Genomic DNA, 21962 nt, shown 5'->3' with positions numbered 1-21962 from the left:
TGGAGAGCAATGCCAATCAAAATCGCAGCACACTTTTTGCAGATATTGACAAGCTAATTCTAAAACACATGTCAAGGCAAAGAACTAGAATAGCCAAAAGAATATTGAAAAACAAGAACAAATTTGGAGACGTTACACTATCTGATTTCAAAATTTGCTATAAATTAGCTATAGCAATCAAGACAGTGTAATACTAGCATAAGGACAGAGCACCAGACAAATGGCACAGGATTGATCATTCTGAAATAAACACTCTTTATTTATGATCAAATGCTTTTCAACAAAGATACAAGACAATTAAACGAGGGAAAAAATAGTCTTTTCAAAAAATGATTCTGAAACAATTCAATATTAATATGCAAAAAATTTAACTCAGACCCTTACCTCACAGCATATACAAAAATTGACTCAAAATGTATCACAGAGCTAAATGTAAGAGCTAAAACTATTAAACTTCTAGAAATAAATATAGAAGAAAACCTTTGCGGCCTTGGATTAGTCAAAGTGGTCTTAGTTACGTCACCAGGACCATAAACTGTAAAAGAAAACAATAAACTGGACTTGATTAAAATTTTTTAAAACTTCTGTGATTCAAAAGACTTAATTAAAAAAAGTAAAAGCCGAGGTACAGACTGGGAAAAAATATTTGTAACTTACATATCTGATAAAGGACTCGTATACAGAATATACAAAGAACGATTACAACTCAATAATAAAAAGACAAACAACCTAATATTAAATGGGCAAAACATGTGAGTATGTATTTCAAGAAAGGTTAATAACAAGCACATGGAAAGCTGTTCAACATTATTATTCACTATGAAACTGCATATTAAAACCACAATAAGGTATCATCACACATCCAGTGGAATGGTTATAATCAAGACAAAACCACATGCTGAACAAGGATGTAGAGAAACTGGAATCGTCCTCATTCACTGCTGGTGGAAACGTAAAATTGTACAGTCACTTTGGAAAATAGTTTCAGTTTCTTAAAAAGTTTAACACAAACATGGAACAAACTTACCATATAACCCAGAAATTCCATTCCTATGAATCTACCCAAGTAAAATGAAAATATATGTCCACACAAAGACCATGAATGCTTATAACAGCATTATTGATATCATACCTCCAAATGGAAATAATACAAATATCCATCAGCTGATGAATGGATAAACAAAATGTGGTATATCCATGCAATGAAATACCATTCAGAAATAAAAAGCAACAAGCTACTGATACATATTACAACATAGATGAGCCTCTCAAAAACATTTTGCTAAGTGAAAGAAGGCAGATTCAAAAGCCTACATACTGTATTATTCCATTTATATGAAACGTCCAGAAAAGGCAAATCTATAGAGACAGGAAGCAAATCAGTGGCTGCATGGGGCAAGAGGGAAGGGAAAAGGAATTGATGCATATAGGTTCAATGGAACTTTCTAGGGCAATGGAAAACTTCTAAAACTGTATTGTTTTGATGGTTGTATAAATTTACTAAAAGTAATTGAATTTTATACTTTTTTTAAAAAATAAATTTATTTATTTATTTTTGGCTGCGTTGGGTGTCCGTTGCTGCGCGCGGGCTTTTCTCTAGTTGCGGTGAGCGGGGGCTACTCTTCGTTGCGGTGTGCAGACTTCTCATTGCAGTGGCTTCTCATGTTGCGGAGCACGGGCTCTAGGCACGTGGGCTTCAGTAGCTGTGGCATGCAGGCTTCAGTAGTTGTAGCTCGTGGGCTCTAGAGCACAGGCTCAGTAGTTGTGGTGCATGGGCTTAATTGATCTGCGGCATGTGGGATCTTCCCAGACCAGGGCTTGAACCCGTGTCCCCTGCATTGACAGGCGGATTCTTAACCGCTGCGCCACCAGGGAGGCCTGAATTTTATACTTTAAATGGGTGAGTTCTTTGGAATGTAAATTATACTTCAATATTGCTATTAAAATTCAAAAAAAAGAAAACAGTAACTTACCAGAGCTAACTCCTGACAAGTCAAAATCAACTGTTATCTTTTCTGAAAAGAATGCCTGCCCCCTGGGACTACAGTACAATATGGGAATAACAGGAGATTAAAACAGGTCAGGGGGATCCAATAAAGAAGCTATTCTAACTATGAAAAATACATTAAGTCCATGGCAGTATCTCAAACTGTTTTCTTTTGAAGTGACAGTACCTCAGTTTGCCCAAAAAAGTAACACAATAACATACTGTTATGATTACAATTTGTTTAAAAAATAAACATACATAACACCTTCCTTCCATAAAACTTTGCGTTCTTCACATATAGTCCAATGACGCTCTTAGGAGTTAAATTTACAGGATAAAATGTTTCATAAAATGAGCCATCTGTGGTAGAATATAAAGTACTTGATAACATCAGGAAAAGTAGCTAAGTTAAATAACATTAGGGAAAGTCTCTAAGTTTTAAAAAGGAAAGTTGAATGAACCTCAGGTGCTAAGAGGCAGAAAGTGGAGGTTACTTGAACATGGAACAGGCAATGGCAGGAACAAGTCACCTCATGGGTAGAAGTGGGTTAACGGAGGATATTTGTTATGATCATTATGATAAATGCAATGGAGATTTTAAAAAGTAAGTGTGGAAACCAAACTGGCACAAAATCTCCATCACTTCATTCTTCAGATAATACTCCAAGGAAGAAGTGTAGGGAATATGCCGCCCCTTAAACTAACTATACAGGATAATATATACCCATCACCCTTAATTTACTAATTTTAAGCTGAACTCGCACAATCTTTGATACAAATTTTAAAAAGAAAAAAAGGGCAATATAGACTAAGAATGAAAGATAAAGATGTAGATGGGAAAACTACCAAAATACGATAGGATTCCAGTAAAGGAAGAGTAGATTCACAGGATCGGGGTGGGAGCTGAGGGAAACAGAGCAGGTCTGCTGGCAGGGCAGGCCTCCAGGGTGGCAGAAGCTGTGAAAGACTGACTTTATTTATCTCACATTTTTACATAAGGGTAACCCTGAAATCTCAAGCATTGCAATAGGTACAGAGTAAATACTCTAGATTAGCTGCTTTCAGAACTTGTAAAAGTATGGGTTTGAAGCTGGATAGGTCTAGTTTGAAATCTGGCTCTTTCATCTATTTAACTGTGTGGCCTCAAATAAGTCACTTATTCTCTGATTCCATTGCCTCACCTGTAAAATAGGGCTAATACCATCATCACATCGTTAGAACGGTATGATGAGGGCAATACCAGATGCTGACGGCTGACAGTGACCATTACCACACCACTATCGCTAGCTGACATTTAGGGCACACTGACCACATAGCGAGTCCACATGAAGCACTATATGTAAATATATACATGTACATACATGTATACACACACAAACTCATTTAATACTATAAAGTATCTTATACCTCATATATAATTTCTTATCCATAAGAAATTTAGGCCCAGAGAGAATAAAAACCAGCTATAGGTCACATAGCTCAAGGAAATGGTAAGCTCTGGATTCAAATCCAGACAGTTTATCTACAGAGAACATATACTTGAAGATCACACATAACACACAGAAATCAGTCCATAAGTGTTTGTTTTTATCATCACTACTATATTATACAATCACCAAATTTTAAATTAGTATGAACTTTTACATAAAGCCATCAGATAAAAACTCCCTCAACTTGCTGCTTCCAAGTCAGCTTTGATCTGCCTTACCCTCTTCTTCCTCTCTCCTCTTAGATTAGAGAAGTTCATCTAAGGCCAGCCTCTCAGGTGAGCATAATTTATATTTCATCCTCTTGGCCTCCTTAGTAACCTTATCATAGACTGTCCCCTCTCTTGTAGCCTCAGTCTCTTGCTCTGCACTGGAGACTTCCTGACAGCATTTAAACATACTCAAGTATTTCCACTTAGAACAAAATTCCTCCCTCCCTCCACCCCACAGTTCCCTCCAGGGACTGCCCTCTCTCCAGACTCTTCTACATTTAGTCTTCAATCCACTCCTGCCACCATTACTTCTTAACATAGTTCTCCCTAGGTTTCCCAGAGACCTCCTGATGGCTCCATGAGTCTTGAATTCATTCTTGGACTCTCAGTAGCATCTAGCTGTGATGACCATTCCCCTCTCCTTCTTGAAACACAGCTTTCCCTTAGCTTCAGTGATGTAATTTACTTCTGGTTTTCCTTCCATATCTCTGGATACTTCTCAGTCTCTTCTGCTGTTTCTCCCTTCTCTACCCAGCTATTAAATGTTGGCATTTCTCAATTGGCTGCCTTTTCTTATTCTAAACTCTCTCCCTGCAGACTCTCATTCACTATCATGGGTTCATTTCTCATATACAAGCCAATGGCTTCCAAATTTAACTAACCCAAACCTCTCCTCTTACATACAACTGCATCCTAGACATCTCCACACAGAAATCTCAAAGATACCTCAAGTCAACTTGTCCAAGATCAGACTCTTGATCTTCCCCACCATGCCTGCGTCCCCTGTATATCTGGCTCCTTTTTAGAGTTCCCTGTGCTAGCAAATGGCTCAACTAGCCATCAAGTTGGACAAGTCATAAATTTAGAAATCTTTGATTCCTTCTACTCTCTCATCATCTCCCAAACCCAGTCCACGATCAAATCTGATCCATTTTACCAGTAAAATTTCTCTTGACTACTTCCATCATAGCCTTTGCTCTGTCCTCTGTCTTTCCTCTGATCTTCTCTGTTCCACACCCGATCTTTTACTTAATATGTTACCTCCTACTCATTCTTCATATTAGCTCAAGTGCTACCTTCTCACAGATGAGCATTTCCTGACCCTTCAGCCTAGGTCAGGGTCTCATAAAGCAGTGTTCCTGTTATTCTGAACACTACTCAAACTTGTAATAATACTTTCATCAGTGTGATTACTTAAGATAACATCCTTGGAATACTGTAAGGTACATTAACTCCAGAGTAACTCCATTACTGTAAGCACACAATAAGAACTCAATAAATATATATTGTTTAATTGATCTAATTCAATTTGCACACAAAGATACTAGGGTTCAAAGAGATAGCCTTGCCAAAGGTCTTAAGATTAGGACCTATTTCTTCTGACTTCTGATAGAGTATATTTTCTACTATTCCAAACTCTTCCACAGACCATAACTCTGAAAACAAATGATACGATTACTTGCAGTATGATGAAGGCGAAGAGATATTTCTTTACCAACAGAACCAACACTGAGCAATAACTCAATTTATTTGTAAATATATCTGCTCTACTCTCAGTCTCATGTATACAGAACTTAACATAAAAAGTCTACTTTTTTCTTTAGCTATCAGAATTCTCTATGAAAGATAATTTTGAAAGTCATCCAACACCTTAAAATGTCAGATATAAGATATGAAATATCAAAGTGAGTTTTTTTAAAAGCTATTTTTTATTAGTTATCTATTTTATACATATTTGTGTATATGTGTCAATCCCAATCTCCCAATTCATCCCACCACCACCACCACCATCCCCGGCTTTCTTCCCTTGGTGTCCATACGTTTGTTCTCTACATCTATGTCTCTATTTCTGCCTTGCAAACCAGTTCATCTGTATCATTTTTCTAGATTCCACATATATGTGTCAATATGTGATATTTTTCTATTTCTGACTTACTTCACTCTGTATGACAGTCTCTAGATCCATCCATGTCTCTACAAATGACCCAATTTCATTCCTTTTTATGGCTGAGTAATATTCCATTGTATATATGTACCACATCTTCTTTATCCATTCATCTGCCGATGGGCATTTAGGTTGCTTCCATGACCTGGCTACTGTAAACAGTGTTGCAATGAACATTGGCGTGCGTGTGTCTTTTTGAATTATGGTTTTCTCTGGGTATATGCCCAGTAGTGGGATTGCTGGGTCATATGGCAATTCTATCTTTAGTTTTTTAAGGAACCTCCATACTGTTCTCCATAGTGGCTGTATCAATTTACATTCCCAACAACAGTGCAAGAGGGTTCCCTTTTCTCCACACCCTCTCCAGCATTTGTTGTCTGTAGATTTTCTGATGATGCCCATTCAAAGCAAGTTTGGGTTTTTTTAACATCTTTATTGGAGTATAATTGCTTTACAATGGTGTGTTAGTTTCTGCTTTATAACAAAGTGAATCAGTTATACATATGTCCCCATACCTCTACCCTCCTGCATCTCCCTCCCTCCCACCCTCCCTATCCCCCCGCCTAGGTGATCACAAAGCACGAAGTTGATCTCCCTGGGCTATGCGGCTGCTTCCCACTAGCTATCTATTTTATGTTTGGTAGTGTATATATGTCCATGCCACTCTCTCACTTTGTCACAGCTTACCCTTCCCTCTCCCTGTGTCCTCAAGTCCACTCTCTAGTAGGTCTGCATCTTTATTCCCGTCCTGCCCCTAGGTTCTTCATGACCTTTTTTTTTCTTAGATTCCATATATATGTGTTAGCATATGGTATCTGTTTTTCTCTTCCTGACTTACTTCACTCTGTATGACAGTCTCTAGGTCCATCCACCTCACTACAAATAACTCAGTTTCATTCCTTTTTATGGCTGAGTAATATTCCATTGTATATGTGTGCCATGTCTTCTTTATCCATTCATCTGTCGATGGACACTTCGGTTGCTTCCATGTCCTGGCTATTGTAAATAGAGCTGCAATGAACATTTTGGTACATGACTCTTTTTGAATTATGGTTTTCTCAGGGTATATGCCCAGTAGTGGGATTGCTGGGTCATATGGTAGTTCTATTTTTAGTTTTTTTAAGGAACCTCCATACTATTCCCCATAGTGGCTGTATCAGTTTACATTCCCACCAACAGTGCAGGAGGGTTCCCTTTTCTCCACACCCTCTGCAGCATTTGTTGTTTGTAGATTTTCTGATGATGCCCATTCAAAGCGAGTTTTAAGATCAACTACCCTGAAGGATTTGTAAAAAGACAGCTGAAAACTGGCTATATAACTTTTAGGACTACACAGAGAATAAGTGGGTCAGGCATGAATGTCTGCAAACAGATTTTGTGGAGAGCTGTGGTGTGCTATAAGTTCCATTCCATTCCCACCCAGCAAAAGGGTCTACTTTCCCTGAATATGTCAGGGCAAAGGGCATCTGAGTGGATCACATGTGGGTTCCCTTAGATTCTGTCCCAGAGGGCTGTCTAATGAGACTTCCAGGAGAAAGAAGCTGGAGGCAGACCTCTGGACTAGAGGGTGTGTCACTGGCACTCTGAGAACTACACATATATTTCTGTGTATAAATTGAGATTTTCTTGCTTTGCTTTATTTTTAACCTAAGAATGATCAGAAAAGTTGTGTAACCTGCTTAAATTTTCATCTAGAAAAAGAAAAACTGGATCTTGAATAAATTTTAAAAGATGTGGAAGACAAAAAGTTGCTTTGTGATTGTGTCTCAGGATTCCTATTTAACATACCGATTCAACTGAATATAATTGAGAATTTCTTAGAAAGAGTAAGAAGGAAGGAAATGGGTGTGTTTCACATTTTAAATGCTTCTTTTTTTTCTATTTTATTAGGAAAAAAAACCCTAAATACTCTATTTCCTGTTAGAATGTATTTCCATGTTTGAAATTCTGGGCAGGAATTTAAACTTTAATGCTAAATACTGAATTAAAAATTCATTTAAAATATCTTACAATTTGTAATATTTACATGTAAAATGCATAATTTAAGAGTTGAATTGGCAGCATTTTGCAGACTTGAATCTTTTCTTAGTACGTTCACCCAAGAAAAATTAAGTCAGCTCTTGAATTCTGAATGACTCCTAGCAATTAAACAAAAAAGACATAAAGCACATGGCCCTATTTCCTCCCAGGAGTTGAAACCATAAATAACAGTTGTGTATACTCTTTCTTTAGACCTCTATTTCCCAAGATTTAAAGCAAGAAGAAATTCACATTTTCTCAGACCAAGAGGTACATGTTAGAGGAAGAAAAGCTGGCAGCAAACAATCCTTAGAAGTCTGAAGAGGGATCATCCACACTGCAGAGCCAAGAGAAGAGACAAAGGACAATTTACAGTGATTGGCTAGACTCAAAGGACACAAGGCCTCCCCTACAAACCCCTCAGAGCCAGAACACCTGAAGTTCAGAAGCAGAACTGGCACAAGAATCTAACTGAGATGTCAAAATAGAGTGTTTGCTGATGTCTATGGAGCATGTGTTCATGTTTCAGGATCAGCCCAACTGCCAGACCACTTCCCTCCAGGAATATGGTCAGCAAAGCATCAACAGGATCTTATGGCATTTTGGAGGACCTATGCTGTCCTTTTGCCCCAAATGTTAGTATCAGCAGTCACATAATGCCTATTGGCTTATATGATTCCCATATGATTTCATAAGTGCTGTTTCATGCATATAAAAATTATAAAATCCATCTAACCTGTTCAAATTAAGCTTTGCAGTTCCATCAGAGTGAAATAAATTTCAAAAAAACAAAAATTCTATGCTATACTCATTTCCTGAAAAATTATGGAATAACACAAGTCTCTAACATTGCAGTGATTTTTATTTTTTTTAGGTTTTAACTATTTTATTTATTTATTTTAACATCTTTATTGGAATATAATTGCTTTACAATGGTGTGTTAGTTTCTGCTTTATAACAAAGTGAATCAGCTATACATATACATACATCCCCATATCTCCTCCCTCTTGTGTCTCCCTCCCACCCTCCCTATCCCACCCCTCTAGGTATTCAAAAAGCACGGAGCTGATCTCCCTGTGTTATGCAGCTGCTTCCCACTAGTTATTTATTTTACTGTAGTGATTTTTAAGGAAATCACTTTCTCTTCATATTTTAAGCAAATTTTAATCAGATGAAATTATCTTTACAATTATTATTATATAATTTTAACTAAAAAACAATGTTTGTGTTAACTGACATTAAATTAGGCTTTGGCCATCAACACAGCACTAAAGTAAATGAAGAGTAAATATCTGGTTAATTTGATCAGTGTAGACGGCTTTATTATGCACTGGTCATCAACATTAATCAATTTACAGAACCACTGCCAAGTCTCTGTAAACAATATGCATACTTTATTGTTGGTATACAAAGGCAGGTTACCATAAAATTACAGATCCTCATCTTCCGACTGGAGCACTGTAGCCCCATACATGTGCCACGGTATCACAGTATTGTATTTCCATGGTATTATGGTGCCCCCTTAAACGCCACCGCAGTGCCTTCTCACTGGCTCCTCCTCTTCAGCCACAAACATTCCTCCGGAAGCATGCCAAGGGCAAACAGCATGCCAGGGGACCCAGGTATAGGAATGATTTCCTCAGGTATAGTTCCAAAGAGCAGGCCCAGAGATGAGACAGAGGTCCAGAGGGAGGCCGAGACCTTGTACTGAACCAATGCTCACACTCTATATTAGCATGCCCTTTTGTCACTTTTCAAGTGATCAAAAGTATATACAACTGCCTACTCAGCCCCTTCGTGCCATGGCATATCTATTATATGGGAGACTTCTACTCAGCAATAATTCCTAACACTCCATGTAACCTTGATCAGAATCTTCTACAGCAAGCCTCCCATTATTATCACCCTCCCCCAATTTTACATCTGACTTAGGACATAGTTGTTCTATTCCATTTAGGAATTCCCTTACAGGGCTGACTACAGTCTGGCTTACAGGTTACAGATGATTTACATACATATTTTGTTTGGCCTATATTATATGACCCACTCAGAGTTTTTAAGTACTTTGAATTACTTAAAATTAAATAATACAAAACTCTAGATTACCAACTTATCTTAAAAAACTGTAAGAGTAATAGTGGACCTGAATTTCTCATGGCAATTAATTAGTGCTGCCCCTTCACACAAATTTTGAGCTCTCCACATTGCCACAATCCCCTCCACTCCCAATTACCTACAATATAGCCCACTTTTCTCAGTCAGGATCCCTGCCTGACTCCTATGAACATCTGTGTTTGCAAATCCTTTAGTAAAAATGAGTAATGTGATTATAATTAGCTGTCTAAAGAAGCAAGCCATAAAATCAGATGCAAGATTTGCAGTGTTAGGATGAACATGATAATATGATGGCTACCACAGCCAAAATTCCCCTCAGGGAAAGCAGAATGAAGCAATTCCTTACATAGGCCACCATGGTTTTAACACAGGATCTCATTCACATCCTGGCTACAAGTGATTGTATACCAGAAATCAGCACCTGATCAAATCAGTCACATATAGACCAGACACTTGTTTATGAGACAGCTGTCATAAGATCCCTGTCAAAAGATGTACCAAACACAACGGTGCCTGGTAATCCCAATAGGACCTTCCTTCCTGTTGAAGAGTCTGAAAGAAGCAGCATGTGAAGAGAGAACTAGATCACCAAAATAGGAATAAAGAGGGACATTAAATAATGATAAAGGGGTCAATTCATCAAGAACATAATAGTCATGTGTATGCATCTAACAACAGAGCTTCAGAGTACATGAAGCAAAAACTGATAGAGCTGAAAGGATAAAAAGAAAAAAAGCTCAATCATAGAGAGTGCAACACTTTTCTGTCATTGACAATTACATAAAACAAATATGTAAAAATCAATAAATAAGAAAAAATCAGTGAAAATACAGAAGATCTAAACAACACTACAAATGGACTTAACGTAACTGAGATTTTTTTAGGACACTCTCCCCAACATCATGGAATACACATTATTTTCAAATGCACATGGAACATTCACCAAGATAGACCATATTCTGAGCTACAAAATAAACTTTAACCAATTTAAAGTAATTTAAATCACACAGGGACTGTGAATTAAATTAGAACTCAACAGAAAGAAATACAGAAAATCATCAAATATTTATAAAAATTAACCTAAATAATTCACAGGTCAAAGGCCAAATTACAAGGAAAATCAGAAAATTTTTTGAATTGCATATAAATGAAAATACAACAAATCAAAATTTACGGCAAGCAACCAAGCACTACTTTGAGGAAAATTAATAGCATCTAAATGCTCACAGTATGAAAGAAGAAGGTTTATAATCAAAAACTTAAACGCCCACCTTAAGAAACTAGGAAAAGAAAATTACATCACAAGTAAGTCAAAAGAGAAAAGTATAAAAATAACAGTAGAATTCAATGAAAATGAAGACAGGAAAATTATTAATCGAGTAAATCACTGAAATCAAAAGCTGGTTCTCTGAGAAGTCAATAATTGATAAATCTCTAACCAGACTTATCAAGAAAATAAAGGAAAAGACATAAATTACCGTTATGAAGGAAAGGACATAACTACAGATCCCAGAGACATTAAAAGAATAATAAAGGGATATTATAAATAACTTTATGCTAATATCTTGGAAACAGATGAAATGAACAAATCCCTTGAAAGGCACAAACTACCAAAGCTCTCTGTAAAAGATATAACCTGACTAGCCCTATGTTCATTTTTTTAAAAATGAATTTGCATTTAAGAATTCTCCCACCGAGATAACACCAGGTCCAAATGGCTTCAACTGTGAACTCTGCCAAACAGTTAATGAAAACATAATGCCAATTCCATATATAAATTCTTCCAGAAAAAAAAGGGAACATTCCCCAACTCATTTTATGAGGCTTACGTTACCCTGATACCAAAATCTAACACAGACAATACAAGCAAAGAAAATTACAGACTAATATCCCTTCTAAATATAGGCATAATAGCCCTTAACAAAATATTAGCAAATTGAGGGCTTCCCTGGTGGCACAGTGGTTGAGAGTCCGCCTGCCGATGCAGGAGACACGGGTTCGTGCCCTGGTCCGGGAGGATCCCACATGCCGCGGAGCAGCTGGGCCCGTGAGCCATGGCCGCTGGGCCTGCGCGTCCAGAGCCTGTGCTCTGCAACGGGAGAGGCCACAGCAGTGAGAGGCCCGCATACCGAAAAAAAAAAATATTAGCAAATTGAATCCAACAATATATAGAAAAATAATTAATAATGACAAAAGTGACGTTTGCCCTTTTAAATACAAGGTTCACTCAGTATTTGAAATCAATATAATTTACCAAGCCAATATACTAAAAAATACACACACACACACACACACACACACACACACACACACACACACCCTTTTCAATGGGAACCAAAAAAGTGACAAAAATCAGTATCTGTTTATCATAAAAACTCTCTTCAAACAAGGAAGAGTAGGAAACTTCCACAAATGGATAACAAGCATCTACAAAAAAAATAGAGAGCTAACATTATATTTAATGATAAAAGACAACTTTCACTTAATGGCTAAAGTTGCTTTCCTCCTATGATCAGAAACAAGGAAAGGATGTCTGCTCTCACCACATCCATTCAACATGGAGTTCCTAGCCATTGCAATAAGTCAAAGATAAGAAGCAAAAGGCATATAGATTGGAAAGGGAAAAGTAAAACTGTACAGATTATTTGCAGATAACACAATCGTCTATATTAAATATCCTAATGAATCTACTAAAAAGCAAAAAATTCTAATTAATAAATTAGTTTACCAAGGCTGCAGAAGTCAAGGTCAATATATGAATATCAACTATATTTCTATATAATAGCAGTGAATATTTGGAAATTAAAATTTAAAAATAATACCACTTTTTTTTAAATTTTAAATTTATTTATTTATGGCTGTGTGGGCTTCTCATTGTGGTGGCCTCTCTTGTTGTGGAGCATGGACTCTAGACGCAAGGGCCTCAGTAGCTGTGGCTTGAAGGCTCTAGAGCGCAGGCTCAGTAGTTTTGGCGCACGGGCTTAGTTGCTCCGTGGCATGTGGGATCTTCCCAGACCAGGGTTTGAACCCATGTCTCCTGCACTGGCGGGCAGATTCTTAACCACTGCGCCACCAGGGAAGCCCAATAATACCACTTTTACAATAGCACCAAAAAGATGAAACACTTGGGGATAACTTTAACAAAATATCTGCAAGACCTATACAATGAAAATTATAAAACTCTCCTGAGAAAAATTTAAGGACCTAAATAAATAAAGAGATAAACCATGGCCATTGATCAAAAGACAATACTTTTAAGATGTTAAGTCTCCCCAAATTCATCTATTGATTTAATACAATCCTAATCAAAATTCCAGTGAACTGTTTTATAGAAATAAACAAATTGCTTCTAAAATATATGTGTAAAAGTGAAGATTAAAATAGCCAAATTTTGAAAAGAAAATAAGTTTGAGGACTTGCGATACCTGATTTTTAAAACTTACTGTAAGCTACAGTAATCAAGATAGTGTAGGATCGGCATTAGGACAGATGTACAGAGAGTACGGAAACAGATCCACACAAATATGGTGATTTCCAACAAAGATTTCAAGGCTGTTCAGTGGGAAAAGGATACTCTTCAAAAAACAGTGCTGGAAGAACTGGACCTCCATATGCAAAAATATTAACTTTACCCTTACCTTACACCTTATATAAAAGTTAACCTGAAATGGATCAAAAACCTAAATGTAGGAGTGAAAACTATGAAATTTCTGTAAGGAAACATAGGTGAAAGTCTCCATGACTCTGAGTTAGGAAAAGGCTTCTTAGGATACAAAATGCATTAACTATTTAAAAAATTGATAAACTAGTCTTTCAAAATTAACAATTTCTTGTCTTCAAAAGACACTATTAAGAAAATCAAAAACCAGCCAGAGTTTGGAAGAAAATATTTTCAAAACACATCAAGGATTTGTATTTACAATGTATAAACAACTCTTACAATTCAGTAAGACAAACAACCCAATTTTTTAAGCGCACCATTGACAACATACAAATGAGTAATAAGAATATGAAAAGTCTTATTATTCAATTTCATTAGTCAACATGGAAATTAAAATCACATTGAGGGGACTTCCCTGGAGGTCCAGTGGTTGAGACTTCGCCTTCCGATGCAGGGGGTGTGGGTTTGATTTCTGGTCAGGGAGTTAAGATCCCACATGCCTCACGGCCAAAAAACCGAAACATAAAACAGAAGCAAAATTGTAACAAATTCAATAAAGACTTTAAAAATGAAAAACAACAAAAAACAACAACAACACACATTGAGATACTACTACACATCAACTAGAATGAGTTAAATTAAAATGATTGACAATACCAAGTTTTGCCCAAAATGCAGAGCAACTCGAAACCTCATACATTTCTCGAGGGACTACAAAGTGGTACAGTCATTTGGGAATATTTTCACAGTTTCTAACAAAGTTAAATATACACTTAACCATACTATCCAGCAATTCCAATCCTAGGTATTTATCCAAGAGATGTAAAAACATACATACAGATACAAAAAACCTATATGCATAGGTTTTTTTATAGGTTCATATAGCATCTTTATTCACAATAGCAAAAAAAAACTGGAAAAAACTCAAACATCCAGCAACTTGTGAATGGATAAACATAATTATGGCATACACTGGAAAATTACTCATTAACAGAAAGGAACAAACTACTGATACATGCAACATGGATAAATATCAAAGGCATAATGCTAAGTGAAAGAACACAGAAACAAAAACTATATACAATATGTATTCGCAGTTTTAAAAAATTCGGTATTACGGAAAACCACAGGGGCAGAAAATGGGCTGGAGTTAGGGCAGAGAGGAAAGGGGGCACAGAGGAGAGTACATGGGGGCATAACCTCTTTGGGGTGATAGAAATATTCAGTATCATGATTGTGGTGATTACTAGGAGACTGTAAACATCTGTCAAAACCCAACAAACAATAAACCCAAAACAGTATTTTATTGTACGTAAATTATACCTCAATAAATGTGATTTTAAGTTCACAGAATCACTGAGATGACTAGAAAAACAAGCAAGCTCAAGGCTAAACTTCTAGGAAAACATCCAAAACTATGCTGTAGAACTGGCTTGATGAGAAAACTGCTGCATCTGTCCCTGTCACCAAACCCTAAATGCCAAAACCTTACTGCAACTAGTACTGATGCCAGGTCTCTACCAGGCACTCAACCCTGGAACACTATCATCCCCCAGAGCCATGCTCTCCTGCTGCCTAAGCTCAGCACAGAGCCCGTTTCTCACACGGTTCTCTTCCAAGTCGTGGTCTCACCTAAGTGCCTCCAACTGGAGAGCGAAGTCCAAGCAGCCAAAGACGCCGGAAATTTGAGTTCTCACTTCTGACTCTAAGGAGATGGATTCATAATGTGGAAATTTCTCCAACTGTAGAAATGCTGTCCAACATGTGATGGCCAGACATGAATAGGACAAATGTTGATGACAACAAGCAGTAAATGAAAACATTAAAAGTTCTTCCTCTTTCTTTTTCCTCTCCCCCACCTCTTCCAAGCCTTTCTTTGTCCAGCACTCTGTATTTCCTCACCTCAGAGGCTTTTGCAAGGTGGAAAGCTGAAACTACCAAAGACAAACAGGCTATCTCTAGGGAAAGCCTGGGCTCACTGAGGAAACTGTCCTGGGGAAGAGGTAGGAGGAGCTACCTCTGAGCTGAAGAAAGGAGAAAAGGGACTACTAGGAAGGGCATGGATGCTAGCCAACTTCCCAGAGAAGAGGGGATCCAAGCTCTCCTTTCCTCAGAGGCCAAGGGAATAGCAGTGTCTCAAAAAGGATGGCTGCCCCTACACACTGGGGCTCTGTCACTGCAAGATCCCCTGAGTTCTACACAGTACAGCACTGCAGAGCAAGACTTCAATGGACCCTGCGGGCTCAAACGTGGGGCATGTTAATAGTTACTCTGCAGAGGACCAGAGGAGTCCCCCAGTGTTTTGGCTCTGCATGAGACCTTGCAGTGTGGAGGAGGGAGCCCCAATAAAAATCGATATAAAATTTATTGCCACGCTGATAAGAAGAGAGTCTCAAATTTGTATTTAACTTGCCTTAAAGAAAGTAGATGAAGAGCATTTCTTGCAAACCTTTGCAGGTCCTAGGAATAAGTATAATCTAAAAATAAATCTGAATGTCCCAAGGATTATATGAAAGACTTTTTAAAAAAAAAATCACTGTGCTTTCAAATTTCAGCAATCACTGTTTAGAAAGAGGGCAGGGCATGGGGAGAGAAAACTGACAGTTTATGAGCTATTTTTTTCAGTATTTCATGGTTACCTTTTATTACAGGGGTAACCTTTTGGCAAATCTGAACGTGCAAGTCACTGGCCTTTTCCAGGGAGAAAAAAATTAAAATGCTTTTACTTTTTAGTTTTCTAAAGAACTTCTAAATATGTAGGCTTTTAACCCAGACAATGACTAGGGTGGAAGAATGTACTTTTCTTTCCTGGCTTAGTTTTGTTGTGTTTTCTAAAGAAATTACAGAGTTCTTTAGTTTATATTTGGGTAGGCCTTTCTGACATTGTGACACTGTAGCTAAATGCCAGTATCAATCTGGTTAGCAGATTGAAGATTTATATTGGGAAATACTAACTAGAGTTTCCAGATGGCAAAAGGCCAGATAAATGGCTTTTACTGTTAAATACAACCACGTACGCTCAACGTCACCAAATGGTTGAATACAGCCCCACTTGGCTATAATGAGCGAGCTCCATTTGTTTAATGAAGCATTCATATGATAAAAGAGGCTAAATCAAAAGTAGAGTTATTTATGAACAAATAAAGCCATCTGAAACCATCAGGAAAGATGTTATATTCTGAAACCAATTAAATTCTTTTTTAAAAATGACTCAACTGAAATTTTTATTCTTGTTCACCAATAACACTGCCTCTTTCCAAACTAAACACTATTTTTTTTTAATTTTCTTGATTTGGGGGGATATGTTTGTCAGTACCAGTTTAACTTTTAACTAGTTTAAAGCATTCTTCAGTGTGTACAATATGAAAAAATAAGAGATTTGAAATGTGGAGGAAATAAGAACTCATACAACTCAACAGCTAAAAAATAAACAATCCAATTAAAAAATGGGCAGAGGATCATTCCAAAGAAGACATACAGATGGCCAACAGGTACATGAAAAATGTTCAACCTCATCTTTCATCAATCATGAGGGAAATGCAAATCAAAATGACTATGAGGGGATCAGGAGAAGATGGCGGAAGAGTAAGACGCGGAGATTACCCTCCTCCCCACAGACACATCAGAAATACATCTACACGTGGAACTGCTCCTACAGAACACCCATTGAATGCTGGCAGAAGACCTCAGACCTTCCAAAAGGCAAAAAACGCCCCACGTACCTGGGTAGGGCAAAAGAAAAAAGAAACAGAGAAAAAAGAATAGGGACGGGACCTGCACCTCTAGGAGGGAGCTGTGAAGGAGGAAAGGTTCCCAACATGCTAGAAGACCCTTCACGGGCGGAGACTGCGGGTGGCAGAGGGGGGAAGCTTCAGAGCCACGGAAGAGAGCGCAGTAACAGGGTGCGGAGGACAAAGACAGATTCCCGCAGAGGACTGGTGCCGACCAGCACTCACCAGCCCGAGAGGCTTGTCTGCTCTGCTGAGAGCTGAGGCTCGGGAGTCGGGAGAGGACTGGGGTTGGCTGCGTGAACACAGCCTGAAGGGGTTAGCGCACCACGGCTGGCCGGGAGGGAGTCCCGGAGAAGTCTGGAGCTGCCGAAGAGGCAAGAGACCTTTTCTTCCCTCTTTGCTTCCTGGTGCATGAGGAGAGGGGTAAGTGCGCCACGTAAAGGAGCTCCAGAAACGGGCACGAGCCGCGGCTGTCGGCACGGACAACAGAGACGGAAGTGGGACGCTAAGGTTGCTGCTGCCACCACCAAGAGGCCTGTGTGCGAGCACAGGTCACTCTCCACACTGCCCCTCCCGGGAGCCCGTGCAGCCCGCCACTGCCAGGGTCCAGGATCCAGGGACAACTTCCCCGGGAGAACGCACAGCGCGCCTCAGGCTGGTACAACGTCTCTGCCTCCGCAGGCTCTCCCCGCATCCGTACCCCTCCCTCCTCCAGGCCTGAGTGAGCCAGAGCCCCCAAATCAGCTGCTCCTTTAACTCTGTCCTGTCTGAGCGAAGAGCAGATGCCCTCAGGCAACCTACGCGCAGAGGCGGGGCCAAGTCCAAAGCTGAACACCAGGAGCTGTGCGAACAAAGAGGAGAGGGGGAGGTCTCTCCCAGCAGCCTCAGAAGCAGTGGATTAAAGCTCCACAATCAACTTGAAGTGCCCTGCACCTGTGGAATACCTGAACACACAGCAAATCACCTCAAGTTGAGGAGGTCGACTTTGGGAGCAAGATATATTATTTTTCCTCTTTTTCTCTTTTTGTAAGTGTGTATGTGTGTGCTGCTGTGTGAGATTTTGTCTGTATAGCTTTGCTTTCACCATTTGTCCTAGGGTTCTGACGGTCCCGTTTTGATTTTTTTTTTTAACTTTTTAAAATTTTTCTTCTTAATAATTATTTTTTATTTTAATAACTTAATTTTATCTACTTTATTTTACCTTCTTTCTTTCTTTCTTCCTTCCTTCCTCCCTTTCTTCCTCCCTTCCTTCCTTTCATCCTTCCTTTCTTTCTTCCTTTCTTCCTTCCTTCCTTCCTCCCTTTCTTCCTCCCTTCCTTCCTCCCTTTCTTCCTCCCTTCCTTCCTTCTTTCCTTTCATCCTTCCTTCCTTTCTTCTTTCCTTCCTTCCTTTTCCTTTCTTCCCTTTCTATTTTTTCTACCTTTTATTCTGAGCCGTGTGGATTAAACATTCTTGGTGCTCCAGCCAGGCATCAGTGCTGTGTCTCTGAGGTGGGAGAACCAACTTCAGGACACTGGTCCACAAGAGACCTCCCGGCTCCACGTAATATCAAACGGCGAAAATCTCCCAGAGCTCTCCATCTCAACACCAAGACCCAGCTTCACTCAACGACCAGCAAGCTACAGTGCTGGACACCCTATGTCCAACAACTAGAAGGCAGGACTACAGCCCGATCGATTAGCAGAGAAGCTGCCTAAAATCATAATAAGGCTAAAGATACCCCAAAACACACCACCAGCCATGGACCTGCCCACCAGAAAGACAAGATCCAGCCTCATCCACCAGAACACAGTCACTACTACTCAACCCACTGAACCAACCATAGCCACTGGGGACAGACACCAAAAACAACGGGAACTACGAACCTGCATCCTGCAAAAAGGAGACCCCAAACACAGTAAGCAAAATGAAAAGAGAGAAAAATACACAGCAGATGGAGCAAGGTAAAAACCCACCAGACCTAACAAATGAAGAGGAAATAGGCAGTCTACCTGAAAAAGAATTCAGAATAATGATAGTAAAGATGATCCAAAATCTTGGAAATAGAGTAGACAAAATGCAAGGAACATTTAACAAGGACCTAGAAGAAATAAAGAGGAAGCAAGCAACGATGAGCAACACAATAAATGAAATTTAAAATACTCTAGATGGGATCAATAGCAGAATAGCTGAGGTAGAAGAACGGATAAGTGACCTGGAAGATAAAATAGTGGAAATAACTACTGCAGAGCAGAATAAAGAAAAATGAATGAAAAGAGCTGAGGACAGTCTCAGAGACCTCTGGGACAACCTTAAACGCACCAACATTTGAATTATACGGGTCCCAGAAGAAGAAGACAAAAAGAAAGGGACTGAGAAAATATTTCAAGAGATTATAGTTGAAAACTTCCCTAATATGGGAAAGGAAATAGTCAAGTCCAAGAAGCACAGAGAGTCCCATAGAGGATAAATCCAAGGAGAAACATGGCCAAGACACATACTAATCAAACTATCAAAAGTTAAATACAAAGAAAAAATATTAAAAGCAGCAAGGGAAAAACAACAAATAACATACAATGTCAACCACATAAGGTTACCAGCTGATCTTTCAGAAGAAACTCCGCAAGCCAGAAGGGAGTGGCAGGACATATTTTAAGTGATGAAGGAGAAAAACCTACAACCAAGATTACCCTACCCAGCAAGGATCTCATTCAGATTTGATGGAGAAATTAAAACCTTTACAGACAAGCAAAAGCTGAGAGAGTTCAGCATCACTAAACCAGCTTTACAACAAATGCTAAAGGAACTTCTCTAGGCAAGAAACACAAGAGAAGGAAAAGAACTACAAGAACAAACTCGAAACAATTAAGTAAATGGTAATAGGAACATACATATCGATAATTACCTTAAATGTAAATGGATTAAATGCTCCCACCAAAAGACACAGACTGGCTGAATGGATACAAAAACAAGACCTATATATATGCTATCTACAAGAGACCCACTTCAGACGTATGGACACATACAGAATGAAAGTGAGGGAATGGAAAAAGATATTCCATGCAAATGGAAATCAGAAGAAAGCTAGAGTAGCAATTCTCATATCAGACAGAATAGACTTTAAAGTAAGGACTATTACAAGATACAAAGAAGGACACTACATAATGATCAAGAGATCGATCCATGAAGAAGATATAACAATTGTAAATATTTATGCACCCAACATAGGAGCACCTCAATACATAAGGCAAATACTTACAGCCATGAAAGGGGAAATCGACAGTAATACAATCATAGTGGGGGACTTTAACACCCCAATTTCACCAATGGACAGTATTCCAAAATGAAAATAAATAAGGAAACACAAGCTTTAAATGATACATTAAACAAGATGGACTTAGTTGATATTTATAGGACATTCCATCCAAAAACAACAGAATACACATTTTTCTCAAGTGTTCATGGAACATTCTCCAGGAAAGATCGTATCTTGGGTCACAAATCTAGCCTTGGTAAATTTAAGAATATTGAAATCGTATCAAGTATCTTATCCGACCACAATGCTATGAGACTAGATATCAATTACAGGAAAAGATCTGTAAAATATACAAACACATGGAGGCTAAACAATACACTACTTAATAATGAAGTAATCACTGAAGAAATAAAAGAGGAAATCAAAAAATACTTAGAAACAAATGACAATGGAGACATGATGACCCAAAACCTATGGGATGCAGCAAAAGCAGTTCTAAGAGGGAAGTTTATAGCCATACAATCCTACCTTAAGAAACAAGAAACACCTCGAATAAACAACCTAACTTTGCACCTAAAGCAATTAGAGAAAGAATAACAAAAAAAAAAAAACAAATTTAGCAAAAGGAAAGAAATCATAAAGATCAGATCAGAAATAAATGAAAAAGAAATGAAGGAAACGACAGCAATGATCAATAAAATTAAAAGCTGGGTCTTTGAGAAGATAAACAAAATTGATGAACCATTAGCCAAACTCATCACGAAAAAATGGGAGAAAACTCAAATCAATAGAATTAGAAATAAAAAAGGAGAAGTAACAACAGACACTGCAGAAATACAAAAGATGATTAGAGATTACTACAAGCAACTGTATGCCAATAAAATGGACAAACTGGAAGAAATGAACAAATTCTTAGAAATGCACAACCTGCCAACGCTGAACCAGGAGGAAATAGAAAATATGAACAGACCAATCACAAGCACTGAAATTGAAACTGTGATTAAAAGTCTTCCAACAAACAAAAGCCCTGGACCAGATGGCTTCACAGGCGAATTCTATCAAACATTTAGAGAAGAGCTAACACCATACTTCTTAAACTCTTTCAAAAGATAGCAGAGGGAGGAACACTCCCAAACTCATTCTATGAGGCCACCATCACCCTCATACCAAAACCAGACAAAGACATCACAAAGAAAGAAAACTACAGGCCAATATCACTGATGAACATAGATGCAAAAATCCTCAACAAAATATTAGCAAACAGAATCCAACAGCACATTAAAAGGATCATACACCATGATCAAGTGGGGTTTATTCCAGGAATGCAAGGATTCTTCAATATACGCAAATCAATCAACGTGATATACCATATCAACAAACTGAAGGAGAAAAACCATATGATCATCTCAATAGATGCAGAGAAAGCTTTTGACAAAATTCAATACCCATTTATGATAAAAACCCTGCAGAAACTAGACATAGAGGGAACTTTCCTCAACATAATAAAGGCCATATATGACAAACCCACAGCCAACATCATCCTCAATGGTGAAAAACTGAAACCATTTCC

General features: G+C 38.3%; 1 protein-coding gene across 6 annotated transcripts in view; it reads right to left on the bottom strand.

Annotated features, from left to right (window-relative positions):
* The window catches only part of IGSF11 (immunoglobulin superfamily member 11), a 148183-nt gene that overhangs the window by 34784 nt on the left and 91437 nt on the right, over positions 1-21962 (bottom strand). The gene's annotated exons all lie outside the window — the stretch shown is intronic.

Source organism: Kogia breviceps, chromosome 5 (assembly GCF_026419965.1).
Source record: "Kogia breviceps isolate mKogBre1 chromosome 5, mKogBre1 haplotype 1, whole genome shotgun sequence".
Classification (NCBI taxonomy): domain Eukaryota; kingdom Metazoa; phylum Chordata; class Mammalia; order Artiodactyla; family Physeteridae; genus Kogia; species Kogia breviceps.
The sequence above is the reverse complement of the archived record's forward strand: the minus strand, read 5'-3'. Positions and strand labels throughout refer to the sequence as shown.